At 37.8% G+C, this 23,011-nt stretch overlaps 1 long non-coding RNA gene across 2 annotated transcripts in view; it reads right to left on the bottom strand.

Moving 5' to 3' along the window:
- LOC144303251 (uncharacterized) overlaps positions 1 to 23,011 on the bottom strand; it is a 91,348-nt gene that overhangs the window by 14,139 nt on the left and 54,198 nt on the right. The window contains exon 4 of one of the 2 annotated variants that reach the window (XR_013370308.1): positions 15,764 to 15,860. The exons of the other annotated variant lie outside the window; for it this stretch is intronic. This is a non-coding gene — a long non-coding RNA (uncharacterized LOC144303251). The remainder of the gene's footprint in view (positions 1 to 15,763; positions 15,861 to 23,011) is intronic. 2 annotated transcript variants of the gene reach the window in all.

Below are 23,011 nucleotides of genomic sequence, written 5' to 3'. Positions count from 1 at the left end.
ATGAGAACTCATTCTAGCTAACACTTTGATTTTGGCCTTATCAGATCTCAATCAGAGAACCAATTCAGTTCACCCAGACTTCTAGCCTACGGAAACTGGAATAATAAATGACTATTGTCTTAAGGAACTGTTCTTGGTAATTTATTCTACAGCCATAGAAAAGTATGGGAGACATATAAGTGGAAATGTCAAATAAGCAGTTGAAGACTGGAGTTCAGGGAAAAAATTTTGGATTACAGATATCTGTTTGAATGTCATTAGCATAAAGATAGTATCTAAAAACCATATAACACTTATTATCACCAAAGGAGTGAGTAAAGATGGAGTAGAGACTTCAACCAAGAGTTAATTAGCTATATTTTAAAATTATTTTTATTTTTATTATATTGAAGTAAGAACACTTAATACAAGATCTATTCTTCTATGAGGTTTTTAAGTGTACAATAAAATGTCAAGTATAGCCACAATGTTATATGGCAGATCACTAGAGCTTATTCATCTTGCATTACTAAAGCTCTAAACCCATTGATTAGGAACTCCCCATCTTCCCCTCCTCCCTCCAACCTTTTAGCAACCAGTATTTTTCTTTCTGCTTCTATGATTTTGACCATTCAAAATACCTTATATAATTGGAATCATATAGTATCTGTCTTGATTTCACTTAACTTAATGTCTTCCATGTTCATCCGTATTGCTGTATATTGCAGGATTTCCTTCTTTTCAAAAGCTTAATAGTATTCTATTGTATATATTTTTTGTTTATATATTTTTTCTATTCATTCATCTATCGATGAACATTTAGATTGTTTCCACATTTTGACTATTATGAATAGTGCTGCAACAAACAAGAGAGTGCTAATATCTCTTTCAGATTATGATTTAAGTTCTTCCAGATAAATATCTAGAGTGGAATTACTGGATCATATGGTAGTTCCATTTTTAATTTGGGGGGAGTTCCATATTGTTTTCCACAGGGAATACACCATTTTGCATTCCCACCAACAATGTGGAAGATTTCCAAGATTTCAGTTTCATCACATCCTTGCCAACACTTGTCCTCTGTTTTTTTTTTTTTTAATAATATCTATCATATTATGGGTGAAATGATATCTCATTGTGGTTTAGATTTGCATTTCCCTGGTAATTAGTGAGGTGAACATTTTTTCAAATACCTTTTGGCCATTTATCCATGTCTTCTTTGGAAAAATGTCTCTTCAAATCTTTAACCCAATTAAAAATCAGATTATTAGGTTTTTGTTGCTGTCATTGTTTTGCTAATAAGTTGAATTCCTTATATGTTTGGAGAATAACAAAGCTACAATAATCAAAACAGCATGGTACTGGCATAAATATAGACATATAGATCAATGAAATAGAACAGAAAGCCCATAAACAAATTCATGCATATGCAGTCAATTGACATTTGGCAAAGGTACCAAGAATACACAATGGGGAATGAATAGTCCCTTCTACAAATGATGTTGGGAAAACTGGATATTCACATGCAAAAGAATTAAATTAGATGCTCATCTTGTACCATGTACAGAATTCAACTCAAAATGAATCAAAGACTTAAATGTGAGATGTGACACTGTAAATTTTCTAGAAGAAAATAAAGGAAAAAGTTTCTTGACACTAATCTTGGCAATAGTTTCACGGATACGAAATCAAAAGCAAAAATAAACTAGTGGGACTTTGTCAAACTAAAAAGCTTCTGCACAGCAAAAGAAACAATCAGTAGAGTTTTAAAAACAACCATGGAATGGGAGAAAACAATTTCAAACCATGTATCTGAGGTCCTTCAATATTAAGAGTCAGAAGGAAAAGAAGTAACAAGGAAAGGAGACTGAGAAAGAGGGAGCAGTGAGGTAGGAGGAAAATCAAGAGATTATGATAGCTTGGAAATCATGTGAAGAAAGTATCAAGGAAGAGTTATGGATTGTGTCAAATGCTGATAAGTCAAGTAAGATGAGGTCTAAAAATTGACTATTAGATTTAGCAACATGGAAGTTTTAGTGACCCACTCAAGAGCAAGCAGTTCTGGTGGAGTAATATAGACAAAGAAGAGCTAATTGAAGTGAATTTAAAAAAGAATGGAAAAAGAAGAATTAGAAACCCAAATTATAGAATACCTTTCTGAGGAGTTTTGCTGCAAATGATATAAAGGAACTGGGCAATAACTTCTGGGGCAAGTGAGTCAGTATAGAAGGTTTTGTTTATTTATTTTTACATGGAAAAAATAATGGCATTTTGTGTTCCTTTGGAAAGGTTCAGCAGAGATGAAAAAAAATGACAAGGGGAAATTTTCTGAAGATGTCTTTGAATGGTGAAAGGGGTGGGATTCAGTGTGAAATTGGAGGGAAAAGCTTTAGATAGGAATATTTTAGTACATCTTATTAGGTGGGAAGGCAGAGCACAGAGGGATAATGATATCAGGAGGATTGAAAGGAAAGTTGGAGTCTGTGTATTCTAGTAATCAGAAATGAGAAAGTCTAGTATATGACCATGGGAATCAATAGTTGAGATAGGGAAAGGTTAAGATGATGTAAAAGAGGAGGTAAGGAATGTAGAGGCCAGGGTATTGGAAGGATCATTTATATTTGTGTTGAAATTGTCAAAAATTAAAATAGGAGTAGTATTAGGATAATAGTGAACCAAGAGCTAAAATTAGTGAGGAATGAGGTGAGGTTGGTCTAGGGGTTGCTGGATGACAGTAATAATGAGGGGTAGGAGTGGATATAATATGATAACCTGAGATTCAGAGCTAGAGGATTTTAGGGAAAGGGGAGGGAGAATTAAAATGGTAATGAAGACACAGGCTGATACATACCACACCACTAAGTCCAGTGGTTTAATGGCTGTAGAGGAAAAATAAGTTCCATTGTAGGAGACTCAGGGAAGTAGTAACCTTATGGGAGATTTAGTTAGAACAATATATTAAAGGGAACTCTCAGAGAGGTAAAGATAGAAGTAGAAGATAGAAGGATTTTGCTGATGACTGACTGAATTCCAGAGAGCATACCAGACTGGTTTCAGGAGTTGGGGAGGGGTGGTAAGGAGGAAGAGATCGGAGGTATGTACAACCTTTTGAGGATTAGAATGTAGAAATGAGGAGTTATCTTAGAGTCTTGGGATTCTTATAGTGACTGTTATAATCCGGGAAACAGGCTTAATTAGATTAGTGCTATGGGATTCAAGCAAATAGCAGCAAGGCTGTGAGTGTTGGGAAGCAAGGAGCGCAATTATTAACATATTTTGTCCATATTGGCATGCCCTGCAGCCAAGTTAAACATGATCTAATTTATTATAAACAAACAATCCTCACTTGCATAATAGGAGCCTGTTGGAAATGCCAACTCCCTACTGGAAAGTCACCAGTGGCTTAGCTCCCAAGAAAAATGTCAAACACTTGGCTTGATTCTAACTGGGAAAAAACCAGGAAAATAATTTCCCCTCAAGTTATTCATCCCTTAGCCAGGTTATTATTACTTTTGATATTTTTGATAGGCAAGAGTTAATAGGAGAGAAACAGGTCTTGTGGGTATGAGGGCACTCTATTTTCCAGGAGGAAGGGGATTATCTCTAAACAGTGACATCCAGCCAGGTATGAGCTACTGCAATGAGCCCAGATGGATACATTCCTAATTTTCTGGGAAACCTTCCAAATTTAAGTTTCTGGTACCTCCACGAAAAGCTTGTAATGATTTCATAGCAGAAGCTGAATATGGAAAACTTTTATGGGTGTGAACTCACAGAAGTATTGATAGAAGCATAAAATATTAGAAATAAGACGGGTCTTAAAATGAACAGGGATCATTTAGTTTTATGGTTTCAAAAAGTTTTGCATTTTGCAGGGAAAGCTGTATTGTATCTTATTTTTTAGAGACCTTATGAGGAACTACAATATAGATAAAACAGATAAAAATAAAACCACATTGGATGGATTTTGAGATGCTTTTGCATTTCTACTGTTTGTTCTCTATCACTTTATGAGAGTGAGAACCTCTGGGGAAACAAGGGATTGTGTAACATGAAATTTGACAAACATTGATCCAAATGCCTTGTCTTGGCTTGGGTTAAAAAAGCATACTCTGTTACAAGGGTTTGAATGCCAAGTTGTTTCTTCAGGGGGTGATCCCAGGGAGTACCAGTAGGGGAGTGGGGGAATGATACAGGAAGAGGAAGACAGCCAATACAGAGTACATTAATGTATAGATCACCATGGTGGGCAACTGGGAAAGCAGTGTAGAACAAACCTCAAAACTGCCCTACCTGAGGAGAAAAGAAACTGGTTTGTTTATCTATCAACCACCATGTGATATTGGTCAAAGTCACTTCAGGTGATAACTCCTTGGCACTTCCTCCCTACTCTGCGTGTGGCAGAGTACACCTCTGTGGTCAGGGAAAGCCTTCAGGTAGAGAGTTGGAGGTGCTTGCAGCAGGAAACTCTAAGTGTGCACTGAATGGCAAGTATGAAGGGCAAATAGCTGGGGCACCAATACTGTCTGTACATCCTTCTTTTGAAAGGTAGAGAAGTGGGTGTCCTGAAGAGGTAGAGACATGATGGTAGAGTATGACATTGGATATTTATTCTCTTAATGCTCATGCTTCATGACATTTCCCTGTCTCTTAAAAAAGTACATGTGTTAAAACATATATGAAGTTGTTCAACAAATATTTGTTAAACATCTAATATGTACCAGCTAGTATTTTAGGCACTTGAAATATATCAGTGAACAAAACATTCCTGGTCTTATTATGCATGTATTCTAGTACAAGAATTAAGGTTATAAATAATAAATGTAAGCAATAAATAAAGTACATAATAAGTTAGAAGATGATAAGTAGGGCAGCCTGAATGGCTCAGTGGTTTGGCACTGCCTTCAACCCAGGGTGTGATCCTGGAGACCCAGGATCGAGTCCCATGTCGGGTTCCCTGCATGGAGCCTGCTTCTCCCTCTGCCTGTGTCTCTGCCTCTCTCTCTGTGTGTCTCTCATGAATAAACAAATAAATAAAATCTATTTTAAAAAAGAAGATGATAAGTATTATGAGGAAAGGGTAAGGGAAAAAAGGCGTGAAATAGGAGATTGAAAAGGGGGAAATTAACCAGATTCTGGATGTAGATTGAAAGCAGAGCCAACAGGGGTTAGGGTAGCAAGGGGAGGGAGGATTGTAATTTTAAATATGGTTGGTTAAGGGAGACCTCATTGAAGGGCACCATTCATGAGAGGTCAGGGAAGTAGCCATATGGGTATTTTCAGGAAAGTCCTTCAAGCAGAAGGAATAGTCAGCACAAAGGCTTCAAGGAAGGAGCCCATTTTAGCAATAGTAAGGAACCACACTAGCTAGAACAGAGTGAGTGAAGAGACAAGCAGTAGGATATAAGGTTAGAGATGAACAAGGAAGCCAAGAAAATGTGAAGTTTTATAAAACTTTGGGTTTAGTCTGAGTGGGATGGAGAATTTTGAGCAGAGGACTGAGATTATCTGATTTAGGTTTAAAAGGGATCAGTTTGGTTGTTGCTTTAAGAGTAGATGTTAGGGAGCCAAGGGTGGAAGCAGGGAGACCAATTAGGTTTCATAGCAATCCAGGTAAAAGATGAGGATGACTTGGACTAGGAGGTAGCAATGGAGATAATAAGAAGTGGATGGATTATGGACATATTTTGAGGTGTTTACAACTGTTGAAGATAGTTTTGATGTAGGGTATGAGAGAAAGAAAGAAAGAAATCAAGTATAATGCCAACATTTTTGGCCTGAGCAGCTAGATTAGCTCTGTCATTGTTTAAAACGGTGAAGACTACCAGTGAAGTTGGTTTCTGGAGGGACAATAGGAATTGAATTTTGAACTTTTTGAGTTTAAGATATCAAGTAGACATCAAATGGACACGTTGAGTAGGCATTTAGGTGTGTGAGTCTGGTATTCTGAAGAGATGTGTAGGATAACATGTTAAGTTGAAAGAAGTTAGGAGACAGATGGTATTTAAACCCATCAGACTGAATAAAGAAGTCCCCAAAGAGCATGGATAGCTAAGGAAGAGTTCTGTGTCACTACAAAAGTGACAGGACTGAGATAAGAGGAGGAACATACAAGGAAACAGAGGAGGCACTTATGAGGCAGGAAGAAGTCTAGAAAGTGTGGTGTTTTGAAAGTGTCATAGTGAAGAAGACTGAGATTGCATTGGAATGAGGATCATGGAGGTCATTTGTAATCTTAACCAGACAAGTTTCATTGGGGTTACATAAGAAAACATCCTATTTGAGTAGGTTTAACTGAAAATAGGAAGAGGAATCTGTGAAAGCAAACCTAGACAACGCTTTTAGGAAGTTTTGCTACAAAGGAGGGAAGATAATCAAATAGATGTCAAGGGAAATAGGTTTAAAAGATGGTTTTATTTTTAAATATGGGAGAAATGAAACACATTTCTGATAGAAAAGATCTACCGAAGTGGGAAAATCAATGTGAGAGAATGTTGAGAATTGCTAGAATGATATCCGTGACTGGGCTTGAGGGGATAGCATCTAGTGGATAAATGGGAACATAGGCTTTTAAGATAGGATTATAAATAGTTGAACTTTGGAACTTCAGGAAGGCACTATGCCTTACATACACTATGTATGAGTACAGATACTGTAGATGGGTAGATAAAATACTGAGGATTTTCTTAATCCTCAAGAAGGAATCAAGGTCATTGGTTGAGAATGATGATTAGGGGTATAGAGTTTAGAGGCTGAGAAGAGAGGAGGATATATGAAATAATAACCTAGGTTTATGGAAGAGTGACCAAGAAAATAAAGTATGACTGTTGGACAACATTAAGAGCCTACTTGAGGTTCATTCTTATGGATTTGAAGTGAAACCAGTTATAGATTGTAAGTTTTTCTTCAGTCATATTCAGCTGCACAGGGCAAAGGCATAGCATAGGCAGCAAGTTGGATTTAATGAGTGTTGTGATTTTGGCACACCCAATGTAATGAAGTAAGAGAGAGGTCAGGCAGATGAGGGCATACAAGGGAGTGAATTTATTATAATTATTTACCACGAAATATGCTAGGTAAAGAGGAAGAGAAGCTATCAGTGGGTGAGGGAGAATAAGTTGGCAGGACCAATTAATTGGGGGATCTTATCAGAGGTCCTAGGTTGATAAAGTCTGGGTACCAGAGTGTGTGAGCCAGAAAGGTATATGGTGGTCAGGGAGTAAGATGCATGAAAGTTGATTAATAGAGGTGCAATTATTGGTAAAGACAAGGCCATTATAGACATAGTCAAAGGAGTGAGTGGCTGAGGTAAAGTGAAGGACAAGGTCATTTGTGGAGAGGAGTTCTAGGAATGAAAGGCTGGGATGTTGGAATCATATGTATATTGAAATCTGCATTAATTAGGACCAAAACAGTGTTGTACAGGAAAAAGAATAGAATAAAAATGTATTAATACGTCTGTGGGGTGTTATCTGAGTGGAGAATCATTGTTGCTTTAAGTTTATTTCTTACAATTCATGTATTACTTTATAATCAGAATTAAATGATTAAAAAAGATAAATTTTTGTTTCAGTTGGAGTTCATCTAGGAAAACAGGAATTTATATAATTTTATGCAAGTATTCATATGGGAACCTGGAGGAGTGAAATTCAGAGGATCAGCCATAAGTGTTAATTTTGCCATACTCCTATGGTCCAGAATCAGAGTGCTGTCACCTTAGAGGCAGAAAGCTGCAGGAAATTGCTGCTGGCTTTACTGCTTCTTAACATCCTGAGATGAATGGATAGCAGGGGAAGGCAGAGGCTGTTGAAAAACTTGCTTGTGCAAAGCCTATGTATTTGATGTTAGTGCTGGAGGAAGAAGGAAATGGCTACTGCCTCCTTTACTCCTTTCAATTCTCATGTGAAAGCATCTCCCTGGCACAATGTAAATCATATCCATCCCTCTGCAGGCAAGGAAATCTGCACATAGTAGTTCTAGGTACCAGCCCCTGTGATATCAGGGGAGATCATAGGAATGGAATGGGAAGGAATGCTGATTATAGAACAAAACAAAGCAAGGCACAGTAAGTAATATCCAGTCTACCAAAACATTGCTTCATGGAATCAAAATGTGTTTCATGGCTCTATTTGTACTGTCCCCTCTTAAGGCTGGGATTATGTCTTCATAACTTAAATTCTCCCTGATTTGTATTCTAGTGAGTCTAGAGAGAAGGACCTTTCTCTTTCTAGCATCATTTTTGGAGACTGTAGGATCCAGCATCAATGGAGAGATTTCTTAAAAATTACATGTATATGTGTGTTCAGGGCACAAATATGTTTACCCCATAAATATTCCCTAATCTTTTTTTTTTTAATATTCCCTAATCTTAAATGAGGGAAGATATTGGGTTTTGGTGGAAGACAGTCACCAATGTATCCAGATAGAGTTTAAAGAATCATAATAGCAGAGTAAAGGGAGAGAGCAAAGTGGGCCAGCATAGTAGGAGATATCTTTGTGTAAAAGGTAGAACTTTATCTAGGCCTTGAAGGATAGGGAAGTGGAAAAACTCATAAACAGTGCTGTAGTTTTGACTCAGTACTTAACTAGCCATGGTGACTCTGGTTGTCCTTAATGCTGTTCACAAACATTGCTGCTCTCTTCCTTTTGGCTGGGATCCAGGAAAGCATTTCTCTATCCTCTTAGAGAGGGATTGAGCCCCACATCAGGCTCCACACTCAGTGCAGAGTCTGCCTGAGATTTCCTCTCCCTCCATCCTTCTCCCTCTTAAAATCGGATGTGGCCTGTGACTTCCTTGGGCAATGAAATGTGAGTAGAAGAGACATACATCATTTGTGTGTAGAAGCATCAACTTGCTAGTGCCTGATGACATCTTTCCTTTTCTTGTTTTGTTAATCATATAAGCATACACTGGGGGATCCCTGGGTGGCTCAGCAGTTTAGCGCCTGCCTTTGGCCCGGGGCTCGATCCTGGGGTCCAGGGATCGAGTCCCACGTTCGGGCTCCCGGTATGGAGCCTGCTTCTCCCTCTGCCTGTGTCTCTGCCTCTCTCTCTCTCTGTCTATCATAAATAAATAAATAAATCTTTTAAAAAAAATCATATAAGCATATACTAAGATGGAGCCTCTGTCAGTCTGAGTCTCTGAAGGATTATAAAGAGATGTGTCAGAAAGACATATGTGTAGTGTGAGAAAGAAATACACCTTTGCTGAGCTAAGTAAGCCACTGGGATTTTTGGAGCTCTTGTTAAAGTGGTGTAACCCTGCCCATCCTGGTCCTTAGGGTGACCTTGAGCAAATCTTTCCTGTGTGGAAGCACCAGTTTCCATGGTTAAGATGAAAGACTTAGAATAAATAGATTGCTTTAAACAATTTTTCTTTTCCAGCAGTAGATTTTTTTAAAAAATTACCAAGAAACCTAAAGTGTAAATGGATGCAAATAATGCTTGGTGTCCTCTAGGTGAAAAATCCTGGTTAGAGACCAATTACATTTTGTCCAGCCCCAGCTCATTATAAGTCTCTTGGATGACCCAGAGTTTGGCAATTCTGGCAGTTTGGCCAACTTCTCTTTCACTGGAGCAAATCTGACTAGTATAAATTTCAGTAGCACACAGAAGTTTTCCTGGGATTTCCACTCCTAGGTAAAGTGAACATTGTGATTCTGGCTTACAGAACAATCTGCAGAGTCTGACTTAAATGCCTTCCATGTTTCTTCCTGACATGCCGTGATGAAGGCAGGTAAGATGACCTACTCCTTGATGGGAAATGAGGCATGTGATTGGGAGATAACACTGAGGATTTGCCACTGAATTCCATTACTAATGCTAGAGTGGACTCAAGTGACCTCAGCTGGGGAGATACTGGACCACTTTATCAGGGAGTGTGATGGTGTTTCAGAAGCTGGAGGGTGGCAATGCTGAGTGGCTCAGTTGGGTAAGCATAAGGCTCCTAATTTCAGCTTGGGTCATGATCTCAGGGTCCTGGGATTGAGTCCCACATCAGGCTGCACACTCAGTGCAGAGTCTGCCTGAAATTTCCTCTCCCTCCATCCTTCCCCCTGTTCATGCGTGCCTGCTCTCTCTCTCTCTCTCTCAAATAAATAAATAAAATATTTAAAGAAGCTAGGAGAAGAACTGTTAAATAGACTAGTGTGGGTTTCAGAGCTATCACTGGTTTGAGCTTTTTCTAATAAAGGGGGGCCTGTATGTCTCCTGACATCTCTTTCTTCCTCTCCTAGTCCTCAGTGGAAGAATGATAATTGGATTCAGACAGATCTGGGGTTGAATCCCAACTCATTTAATGGTTGTCCCTAGGCAAGTACTCTAATGACTCTGTGCCTCAATTTCTTCAATTGTAAATTGGAATAATAATAACTACTTGGTTAGGAAATTATGAGGATTAATGAGATAAAACATGCACAACACTAGACACATACTTCCTTCTCACTTCCACCCTCCTGATCTCCTTCCCTTTCATTTCAATGTATTTAGCAATTCCTATGGCTCATCTTTCCTATTTAACATATTGCTTATATCTTCAGAATGCTATGTTTTTATTTATTGGAAATTTGTGGACATCACTTTGCACTTAGGTAGAGAGGACTTTGGAAAGTTCTATCCTTTGATATTTTATAAGGATGTGTGTTCAAGATCCATCTTAGCTGTTGCCAAATACTTTCTTGCATAGTGGATATACCTAGCTGCATTTTTTTGAAACTAGAGGGAAGTCTTAGAACGCAGTCAAATCTGTTTACATTACAACTGGTTCTTAAAGCTCTTTCTGTGCTGAGTTGGACATATGCAGAAAATGAATGATAAGACATCCTCAGCAAAGGGAAGAAAAGTTTCTTGATTCAGTGGCATTCACCCTTCGTTTGCTAGGGGGTAAAAATGGCAGTCAGGAATGTGGTACAGAAATCATGAGAGGCCCTAAGTTTGTAAACCGGGGAGGTCACTTCAGTTTAAAATGAGAACCACATCTAATGGGAGGGCCTGTGGCTTAAGGGGTGATATGGATGAGAATGAAATGAAATCAGAGCAAGATTCAGAGCCAGAAAACCTGTGTTCGATCCTTGACTTCAATACCAACCTTGAAGAAATTTTATTTTGCCGATTCTCACTTTACTCATGTGTAAAAGGGAGACAGCATTACTTAAGATCAATGTTATCTGCTTTAAAGATAAGGTACATGAAAAATACTTTGTGGACTCTAAAGCACTATACAATGTTTAGAGTTATGATGGTCATCTCCACACTTATGTCTTACTGGGTAAATATATGGGTAATGTCTTACAGGGGCCCCAGGGACCATATTAAGCAAGAGACCTCAAAGGCAATGACTGTGAGGTAGGGCTGTTGACTTTGGCTCTACCACTCTCTGGTATGTTTGGCATAACTCCTGTTTGGTGATTGTGGGACTCAGTGTAGGTTGTGATAAGTAACTTGATGATAATCTTATAGAAATTGTTAGCAGAGTTGAGACTAGAATTTATATTGAGTGTATTCTTGTATCCTGGTTAATCAACTACTGCTCAGAGAATGAGATTAGACTTGGCATAAACGTGTAAGAGCTCTGTTGTAACTTCCTAGTGGACTTTTGTGTGTTTATAAAATGGCTTTCCAGAAAACAGATAATAGGCAAATTCATTCATAATGAATATTGACAACATTTGGAAAAATTTGGGGTCATTTTCCTCAAGTATTGTATTATACATCCATTGCATCTGAGGAAAAGACCATTTTTCTCAGGTATTGTATTTTATTTAAATTCTATTGAGGGCAGCCCGGGTGGCTCAGCAGTTTAGCGTTGCCTTCAGCCCAGGGCGTGATCCTGGAGACCCAGGATCGAGTCCCACATCAGGCTCCCTGCATCGAGCCTGATTCTCCCTCTGCCTGTGTCTCTGCCATTCTCTCTCTCTCTCTCTCTCCCTCTCTCTCTGTCTCTCAAGAATAAATAAAATCTTTAAAAAAATTTTTTTGAAAAAAAAAATCCTGTTGAGATTTGTGCTATTTCCATTCCTGGAAATTATCATTTGTCACTTATGGCTTTATACAGCAAACATGTATTGAGTATCTTCTGTGCTTAAACTGCTATGTTAAAATACCATGGATAATTATTTCCTTCAACATTTTATTATAAAAATTTCAACCATAGAGAAAATTGAAACAATTTTATAACCAGCAACTGGGTTATATAATTACATATCTAAACACATTTATTTTTTCTGTTTATCCATAAATCTACTGTTCCCCTACACACTTGAGCATGCATATCAGAAACCACAAAATGTTTTTGATCAGGGACATAATAAAATTTAAGTTGCCTATTACATAAATGTTTTCTATTAAAATATGGATGTGATGGTGCTGGTCCTGGTGGTTGTGCCCTTCTCACTGTCTTTTACCTTCCTTCTCTTATTTTTAGGAGAATCAGTCATTGACTGATTAATGGGAAGGGCAGAGAGTTCCTATAAGGTGGATGGAAGAGATTAGGATGATGCTGAACAACACAGATATGCTTTCATACATATACTGGAAAGATGATACTGGGATGTGATCATGTGGCATAGAGCTATTTAATGTTTCTAGGCCTAGTTTATCTAGAGCATCATTTTCCAAAGTGTGCAGCTTCTGTGCTAGGAGTTTTATCCATATTTTTTCTTCTCATCTTTGAGATAGCCCTTTGAATTGTTATGATTCTTCCCATTTTACTGATGTGTATACTGAGTCTCAGAAAGCTTAAGTCACTTGCTTGAATTATTTGTCTGGGAGGTGGTACAACTGGACTCAGACTCTAAAGACAATGTTCTTTCTCCTTCATTCATTGTTGCCCAGAGCTCACGTTTGTTCTATTACTTGTAAACCACAGTACTTCAGAAGGAAGTGTTAAAAGAACAAAGGTTAAAACAAAGTGTTAAAAGAAAAAATGATGTCTCTTCTAATAGACAAATTATAGGATCCCACAGTCATATGGCAGCAATTATCCAATGTTCCTTTTAATCTGTGGACATTGATGAGGAAAGATTTTCCTCTTGAGCATTCTTCTAATTTGCTATTGCTGGCACACTATGCACCTCTCTCCTGGCCTGGACTCAGCTGATCTGATTGGCTTCTGTTCACCAGTAGTATTAATTTCCCCCCACATAAGGCACTCATTGCCTTTCCTGGCCCACATATGAGAAACCTTCCTGATTTCCTAACCTCGTGAGGGACTAGGTCCTTTCCTAATGCTCATTTCCTAGCAATATGAGGTCAGATTAGCAACTTCCTTCTTGAGAGCAGCCTGCTTTGTTTTGTAATAAAAGATGGATAAAGGGATCCCTGGGTGGCGCAGTGCTTTAACGCCTGTCTTTGGCCCAGGGCGCGATCCTGGAGACCCGGGATCGAATCCCACGTCGGGCTCCCGGTGCATGGAGCCTGCTACTCTCTCTGCCTGTGTCTCTGCCTCTCTCTCTCTGTGACTGTCATAAATAAATAAAAATTAAAAAAAAAATAAAAGATGGATAAAATATGGAGAGACTGTTACTTTTGAGAGATTTACATATGCCTTTTTTTAAAAGAATAGTGATAAAAATATATATAAAATATGCCATCTTAACCATTTTTAAGTGTATAGTTCAATGGTGTTTTATTTATTCACATTGTTGTGCAACTGATCTCCAGAATGTTCCTATCTTGAAAAACTAAAACTATGCCCATTAAACAACTCCCCAATTTTCCTCTCCTCAGCCTTGGACCTTCTGTTTGTATGAATATGGCTACCTTAGATACTACATATAAGTGGACTCATACAGTATTTGTCTTTTTGTGACTGACTTCACTTAACATTCGTCTTCAAGGTTCAGCCATGTTGTAGCATGTGACAAGATTTGCTTCCTTTTTAAGGCTGAATGATATTTCATTGTATGTATATGCAACATTTTATTTATTGATTTATTTGTCAATGGACCCTTGGGTTGCTTCCATCTCTTGGTTATTGTGAATAATGGGACTATGAATATGGGTGTACAAATATTTTTTTGAGATTCTGCTTTCAACTCTTCTGGGTAAATACCCAGAAGTGGAATTGTTGGATCATATAGTAACTCTATTTTTAATTTTCTGGGGAGATTCCACACTGCTGTCCACAGTAGCTGCATCATTTTATACTCCCACAAACTGTACAAGGGCTCCAATTTCTCCACATCCTCACCAACATTTATTATTTTTTTTCAGTAGTAGCCTCCTAATGGATGTGAGGTGATATATGATTGTGGTTTTGATTTGTATTGCTCTAATGATTAGTGATATTGGGCATCTTTTCATATGTTTGTTGGCCATTTGTATATCATCTTTGGAAAAATGTCTGTGTAAGTCCTTAACATTTTTAATAGGTTTATTTGTTATTGCTAAGTTGTAGGTTTTTGAGAGATTTATTTATTTATTAGAGAGAAAAAGATTGGGAGGGGAAGGGTAGAAAGAGAGAAAGAGAGAGAAAATCTCAAGAAGACTCCCCTCTGAGAGCAGAACCTGATGCAGGGCTGATCTCACAGCCTGGATATCATGACCTAAGCCAAAATCAAGAGTCAGATGCTTAACTGATTGAGTCACCAGGGTATCCCTGTAAGAGTTCTTTAGATGTTGTGAATATTAATCTTTTCTCAGGTATATAATTCAAATATTTTCTCCCATTCTGTAGGTTGCCTTTCACTCTGTTAATTGCGTCCTTTGATTACATTTACCTCTTATTTGAAGATCAGCTTCTATGTAAGAAGAGCTTCTCAGATTAGGACTTATTACCTATCCTGGTGTAGCATCTACTACATGCAACTATCAATTAAGATGTTTAAAAAAAGGTACTGTGTACCATTCAACTCTGTATTCGTAGTGCATAGATCAATAAATGTTTAAAATAAAAATGAAATTAAATTAATTTTCCCCTTAGCTCTCATTTATATACTTAAGTTTTCTTCACCCAGAGTCAATTTCCTCTTTTTGCTAGAGCTTTCAGGGCAGGCCAATTCATCAGTTAGGCCTTGAGTGGGAGGGTTCAAGCAAGGAGGACTGATAGGAACATGGAGTGGTCATCATCCATTTCTACTGGCAAAGCATTTTCTAAAGTCTGAAGATTCTGTAGGGTCAGGCATAAAGAGTACCAAGATAGTCTAAGAGATATAAAGAACTTTGGGCAGAATTCAGAAGATTTGAATTAATTCTAGAGAGGCTTCTTACATAGGATGTGATCTTGAGTTTTGGGCAAGTCATTTAGTCTTCCAGGCAATTTGTTTCCTTGCTTTTAAAATCAAAGTTTTATTTCTGCTGGGTGGTACAGTTGGCTAAGCATCTGACTCTTGGTTTCCACACAGGTTGTGATTGCAGGGGCCTGAGATTGAGCCCCATATCGGGCTCCGTGCTCAGTATGGAGTCTGCTTAAAACTCTCTCTCTAATTGACAAATAAATCTTAAAAAAAAAAAAAAAAAAAAAAAAAAAAAAAAGAAAGCTTTGAGCTCTAGGTCTCTTTTAGTTTTCATGATTAATCAGTAATTCTCTTAGGTATTTTCTAATTGTTCATGGAATTGAAGTGCCGGCTTGCTTTTTCACCTGATGTGGTATTCTAGGAATTCCTGAACTTACCTGTAATCCTTTCACATTTCTGAAGAGGAAATAGACAAAGTAGCTAGGGCAACTGTTATCTATTAGTAATTTTGACATGAATTCCTATAATATTTTCAATATTGTGTTCCTTTATAAAAGGATATACTGGGATCCCTGGGTGGCTCAGCGGTTTAGCGCCTGCCTTCAACGTACGGTTGTGATCCTGAAGACCCGGGATCGAGTCCCACTCGGGCTCCCCACATGGAGCCTGCTTCTCCCTCTGCTTGTGTCTCTGCCTCTCTCTCTGTGTCTGTCATAAATAAATAAATAAAATCTTAAAAAAAAGGGGGATATACTAATATTATTTATTTGTTTTATCTAATAGCTACTTGTCTAGTAGCTTTACAATGGGCCCAGAGGCTAATAAATTAATACTAATTATGGCACCATTTTCATTTCCTTATTGACTCTGACAAAGACTAATCATGATTTTACACTGGGTTAGCATTTGTTTACTTATTCTGCAGATTTTAAAGTGATTGGAGGAACTGGTTAAAAGTTCCCATACTGAGTTAGTGTTGATATACTGAATCACTTATCCTTTCAAACACACAATTTCGGAAAATATGCATGTTTGAAATGTCTTGGAAGTCTAAAAATGTTTCATGGTTCATTTAAAAGGACTATTAGATGGAAAGCAAAGAGTCTTTAGCTGTAGTTGTTGTTCCCAATGGGATCCTGCCGCCATCAATTATATCAGGGAAGAGTGCAAAGTCATGGCGCGTCATTGCTAAAAATAGTCCAGACTGTGGATCAAGTCCAAGTCATTGCTTATGCGGCAGCTACATACCAGGCTTGTTTTGCTGCACCTGAGCCTAGGGAAGCCTGGAGCCAGGCATTCAGTCACATTTCCCCCTTCTCCTTGCCCAAGCAGACCCCACCACAACATACATCTACAACACCCTCCCCCACATGCATACACCGCACACAATACCACCTACACAAATAGGTACCATACATCACCACCACATACCCCACAAACACGTAGAACACACATACATAGAAGCTGAGAGATCCGATGCCTCACTGAGCATGTGTGTGGAACAAAAGATCCATGAGCAAGAGCAGCTAATTAAAGCAACCAAGTTGCTGTCAGGAATGGGTAGGACTCCCTCATTCGCCTCCCTCCCTGGCCACTCTCCCTCCACCTTTCTGTATTTGCTCCTGCTTATGCTCTGTTCTCCAAGTCTTTGTCATCATACTGCTGAATCTGACTGAATTCCCTTTCAGAATTAAAGGGTCTTTGTGCTTTAAAACACTCCAGCACAGCTTGGTGTGAATTACCATGTATTAAGGGGGCAGCCAGGGGCCAATTGGGTCTGCTCTCCTGTGATTCTCTAAAGCTGCATCTGGGATCCCTGGGTGGCACCGCGGTTTGGCGCCTGCCTTTGGCCCAGGGCGTGATCCTGGAGACCTCGGATTGAATCCCACATCAGGCTCCCGGTGCATGGAGCCTGCTTCTCCCTCTGCCTGTGTCTCTGCCTCTCTCTCTCTCTCTGTGACTATCATAAATAAATATAAAAAAAAAATTAAGCGCTGCATCTGGTTACAGCAGTGTTGCCTGACGCACAATTTTGTTTTCCATGAGTGACTGACACTTCTCCTAGGAGTTTCATCAGCCAAGTCCTTCTGTGCTTGAAGGCAATGTTTTTAGGAACCTAGAATAAAGTGAAAGTCTTCCTAGAAATTTTAGTTCCTTGTCATTTTGATCCAATGCCCTAGTAGTCTAGCATTGTGGGTTTTGGGCTGGTTGTGCAGGTCACATGAGAGAGATTATAGATCATCTAGGACATGAAAGCAGTCTCACTGCATTAATTATTTATCAGAAATCAAGTGAAGGAAGGTAGGGGTGAGATTCAGAACGCAATAGTAAAATTCTGCACTTTTCAATTTCATCATTTTTATGCCCTCAAGGCAGCAGGAGTGAGTTGGGCTGAGTTTTAGCTGATTCTATACAGGTTCTGCATAGATGGTATATAAGTTTCCTAGGGATGCCATGAAAAATTACTATAATCTGGGTGGCTTAAACCACCAGAAACTTATTCTCTCACAGTTTTGGAAGTCAGAATTCCAAAATCAAGGTGTTAGCAGGTCTATACCCTCTTTGAAGGCTGTAGGGGAGAGTCTGTCCCTTGACTTTCTCTGTTCCTGGTGTTGCCAGCAAAGCTTGGAGTTTCTTGGCTTTTAGATGCATCATCCAATCTCTGCCTCTGTCATCATTTGGCATTCTTTCTGTGGGTCTCTATGTTTCTATTTTTATAAGGACATCAGTTATATTGAATTAGAGCCTGTCCTGAGTATGACTTCATCATGACCTAAATATATCTGAAAGACTTTATTTCCAAATAAGTTTATATTCATAGGTACTGAGTGTTAGGACTTCAGTATATTTTGGGGGGGGGGCATAATTCAACTCATGACATATAGGTTGGTAAGTGAAGCTGGCATCCACAGTCTTAGAGCTTCTATTAAAATTTAGACAACAATGATTGCATTTCTTCATGTCGAGATTTATTAAATATCTTGGATCTATTGGTTTATAGCTTTTCATCAAACATGGAAAGTTTTTGACCTTTATTTCTTCAAATATTTTTCCCGTCTATTTCCTTTCTTCTATCCTTCAGGGACTCCCAATTACATTTATATTAGGCCGCTTGAGTTCCACAGCTCACTGATGCTCTGTTGTTGTTTATTCTTTCTAATTTTTATTTAAATTCAATTTACTTAACATATACTGTATTAGTTTCAGAAATAGAACTTAGTAATTCATCAGTTGCATATTAACCCAGTGCTCACTACATCAAGTGCCCTCCTTAAAGTCCATCAAACAATTCCCCCATCCCCCACCCACCACCGCTCCAGCAACCCTCGGTTTATTTTCTATAGTTAAGAGTCTCTTTTGGTTTGCCTCCTCTGTTTTCCTCTTATTTTATTTTTTCTTCCCTCCCCCTACGTTTATCTGTTTTGTTTCTTAAATTTCACATATGAGTGAAATATTTGTCTTTTTCTGATTGAGTTATTTCGCTTAGTATAATACACTCTAGTTCCATCCATGTCATTGCAAATTGCAAGATTTCATTCTTTTTGATGGCTGAGTATATATATATATATATATAGTATATATACAATATCTTTATCCATTCATCTGTTGATGGACAACTCGGCTTTTTCTGTATCTTGACTATTGTGGACATTGCTGCTATAAACATTGGGGTGCATGTGTCCCTTCAAATCTTTGGATAAATACCTAGTAGTGCAATTGCTAGGTCATAGTTTTACTTTTTGAGGAAACTCTGTACTGTTTCCCAGAGTGGCTGCACCACTTTGTATTCCTACCAGAAGTGTAGGAAGGTTCCCCTTTCTTCACACCCTCATCAACATCTGTTGTTTCCTGAATTATTCATTATAGCCATTCTGACTGGTGTGAGGTGATATCTCATTGTGGTTTTGATTTGTATATCCCTGATGCTAATTGATGCTAAGTATTTTTTCAAGTATCTGTTGGCCATTTGTATGTCTTCTTTGAGAAATGTCTGTTCATGTCTTCTGCCCATTTCTTGATTGGATTATTTGTTTTTTGAGTGTTGAATTTGATAAATTCTTTATAGGTTTGGATCAGCCTTTTATCTGATGAGTCATTTGCCAATATCTTCTTGACCATTCTCTAGATTTTCCTTTAGTTTTTTTTGACCGTTTCCTTTGCTGTGCAAAAGCTTTTCATACAGATAAAGTCCAAATAGTTTATTTTTGCTTTAGTTTCTCTTGCCTTTGAAGATGTGTCTAGCAAGAAGTTGCTGTGGCTGAGGTCATAGAGGTTGCTGCCTGTGTTCTCCGCTAGGATTTTGATGGATTCTTTACTAGGTCTTCCATCCATTTTTAATCTGCTATTGTGTATGGTGTAACAAAGTCATCCAGTTTAATTCTTCTGCATGAGGCTGTCCAGTTTCCCCAACACCATTTGTTGAAGAAACTGTCTTTTTCCATTGGATATTCTTTCCTGTTTTGTCAAATATTAATTGGCCATAGAGATGAGGATCCATTTCTAGGTTCTCTATTCTGTTCCATTGATCTGTGTGTTTTTGTGCCAGTACCATACTGTCTTGATTATTACAGCTTTGTAATACAGCTTGAGGTCTGGAATTGTGGTGCTTCCAGCTTTGGTTTTCTTTTTCATCATTACTTTGGCTATTTGGGGTCTTTTCTGATTCCATACAAATTTTAGGACTGTTTGTTCCAGCATGGTGAAAAAAGTTGATGGTATTTTGATAGAGATTTCATTGAATGTGTAGATTGCTCTGGGTAGCATAGACATTTTTCACAATATTTGTTCTTCTAATCCATGAGTATGGAATGTTTTTCTATTTTTTTGTGTCTTTCTCAATTTCTTGCGTAAGTATTCTTTAGTTTTCAAAGTACAGATTTTTGGTTTTTTGGTATCATATGGTTTTTGGTACAATTGTAAATGGGGTTGATTCCTTAATTTCTCTTGCTTCTGCCTCATTGTTAGTGTATAGAAATGCAACTGACTTCTGTGCATTAATTTTATACCCTGTGACTTTGCTGAATTTCTGTAACAGTTCTAGCAATTTTGAGGCCGAACCTTTCGGTTTTCTACATAGATTATTATGTCATCTGCAAAGAGTGTAAGTTTGACTTCTTTTGGTTTTCTACATAGAGTATTATGTCATCTGCAAAGAGTGTAAGTTTGACTTCTTTGCCATTTTGGCTACCTCTTATTTCTTTTTGTTGCTTGATTGCTGAGGCTAGAACTTCCAGTACTATGTTGAACAACAGTGGTCAGAGTGGATATCCCTGTTGTGTTCCTGACCTTAGGGGAAAAGCTCTCAGGTTTCCCCATTGAGGTCGGTATTTACTGTGGGTCTTTCATATATAGCTTTTATGATATTGAAGTATGTTCCTTCTATACCTATATGGCACAGGGTTTTTATCAAGAAAGGATGAGTATTTTTTCAAATGCTTTTCTACATCTATTGAGAGGATGATATGGTTCTTGTCTTTTCTTTTATTAATGTGGTGTATCACATCCATTGATTTGCAGATGTTGAACCAACCACCCCTGCAGCCCAGGAATAAATCTCACTTGGTCATGGTGAATAATCCTTTTAATGTACAGTTGGATCCTGTTAGCTAGTATTTTGCTGAGAATTTTTGCATCCCTGTTCATTAGGGATATTGGTCTGTAATTCTCCTTTTTGGTGCCCTTTGTCTGGTTTTGGGATCAAGGTCATGCTGGCCTCATAGAATGAGTTTGGAACTTTTCCTTCCATTTCTATTTTTTTTTTTGAACAGTTTCAAAAGAAAAGGTATTAATTCTTCTTTAAATGTTTGGTAGAATTGCCGTGGGAAGCCATCTGGCCCTGGACTCTTACTTGTTAAGAGATTTTTTATTACTGATTCAATTTTATTTTTGCTGGTTATGGTCTGTTCAGGTTTTCTATTTCTTCCTCTTTCTGTTTTGTTTGTTTATATGTTTCTAGGAATTTATCCATTTCTTTCAGGTTGCCTAATTTGCTGGCATATTGTTGTTTATCATATAGCCTTATAATTATTTGTATTTCTTGGTGTTTGTTGTGATCTCTCCTCTTTCATTCATGATTTTATTTATTTGGGTCCTTTCTCTCTTCTTTTTGACAAGACCTGTTAGGGGTTTATCAATCTTATTAATTCTTTTAAAGAACTATCTCCTATTTTTATTGATCTGTGTACCATATTTTTTATTTCTATGTCATTGATTTCTGCTCTAATCTTTATTATTTCTCTTCACCTGCTGGTTTTAGGCTTTTTTTCAGTTCCATTAGGTATAAGGTTAGGTTGTGTATTTGAACTTTTCTTGTTTCTTGAGAAAGGCCTGTATTGCTATACTTTCCTCTTAGGGCCATCTTTGCTGCAGCCCAAAGGTTTTGAACTGTTGTGTTTTCATTTTCATTTGCTTCCATGAATTTTAAAAATTCTTTTTAATTTCCTAGTTGACCTATTCATTCTTTAGTAGGATGTTCTTTAACCTCCATTTATTTGTGGGCCTTCCAAGTTTTTTTTCTTGTGGTTGAATTCAAGTTTCATAGCATTGTGGTCTGAAAATATATATGGTATGATCTCAATCTTTTTGTGCTGGTTGAGACTTGAATGTGATCCAATACATGATCTATTCTGGAGAAAGTTCCATGTGCACTCGAAAAGAATGTGTGTTCTGCTGCTTTAGGATGAAGTGTTCTGTATATATCTGTTAAGTCCATCTGGCCTGGTGTGCCATTCAACACCCTTGTTTCCTTGTTGATCTTCTGCTTAAATGATCTGTCCCTTGCTGTGTGTGGGGTATTAAGATCTCCTACTATTATTATATTATCAATGAGTTTCTTTAATTTTGTTAATAGTTGGTTTATATATTTGGCTGATCCCATGTTAGGGGCATAGATATTTATAATTGTTAGATTTTCTTGTTGGTTAAACCCTTTTATTATGATATCCTCCTTCATCTCTTTTTACAGTCTTTGGTTTAAAATCTAGTTTGTCTGATGTAAGGATTGCTACTTCAGCTTTCTTTCGATGTCCATTGGCATTGTAAGTGGTTTTTCTACCCCCTCATTTTCAATCTGGAGGTGTCTTTGGGTTTAAATGGAGTCTCTTATAAGCAGCATAATGATGGGTTTTGGTTTTTATCCATTATGATATCCTATGTTTTTTGATTAGAGCATTTAGTCCATTTACATTCATACTAATTATTGAAAGATATGGATTTGGTGCCATTATATTACCTGTAAATTTGTTTTTGCTGTAGATTGTCTCTATTCCTTTCTGGTTTTTGTTACTTTTGGGCTCTCTCTCCATTCAAAGGATCCTCTTTAATACTTCTTGAAGGGCTGGTTTAGTGTTAACAGATTCCTTTAGTTTTTGTTTGTCCTAGAAACTCTTGATCTCTCCTTCTGTTATGAATGACAGTCTTGCTGGATAAAGTATTCTTGGCTATATATTTTTCCCATTTAGCACACTGAATATATCATGCCAGTCCTTTCTAGCCTTCCAGATATCTGTAGACAGGTCTGCTGCCAGCCTTATGTTTCTACTCTTATAGGTAGGACCTCTGGTCCCAAGTTGCTTTCAGGACTTTCTCTTTCTGTTTGAAATTTGGAAGCTTCATTATCATATGTAGAGGTGTAGACCTATTTTTATTGATTTTGAGGAGGATTCTCTGTGCCTTCTGGACTTGAATACCTATTTCCTTCCCCAGATTAGGGAGATTTTCAGCTTTAATTTGTTCAAATAAACTTTCTGCCCTTCACTATTGCTCTTCATCTTCTGGGATCCTTACTATCTGGGTATTAATTTGCTTTATGGAATTGCTGAGTTCTCTAAGTCTCCCCTTGTCATCTAGTAGTTTTCTTT

Source organism: Canis aureus, chromosome 32 (assembly GCF_053574225.1).
Source record: "Canis aureus isolate CA01 chromosome 32, VMU_Caureus_v.1.0, whole genome shotgun sequence".
NCBI lineage: Eukaryota > Metazoa > Chordata > Mammalia > Carnivora > Canidae > Canis > Canis aureus.
The sequence above is the reverse complement of the archived record's forward strand: the minus strand, read 5'-3'. Positions and strand labels throughout refer to the sequence as shown.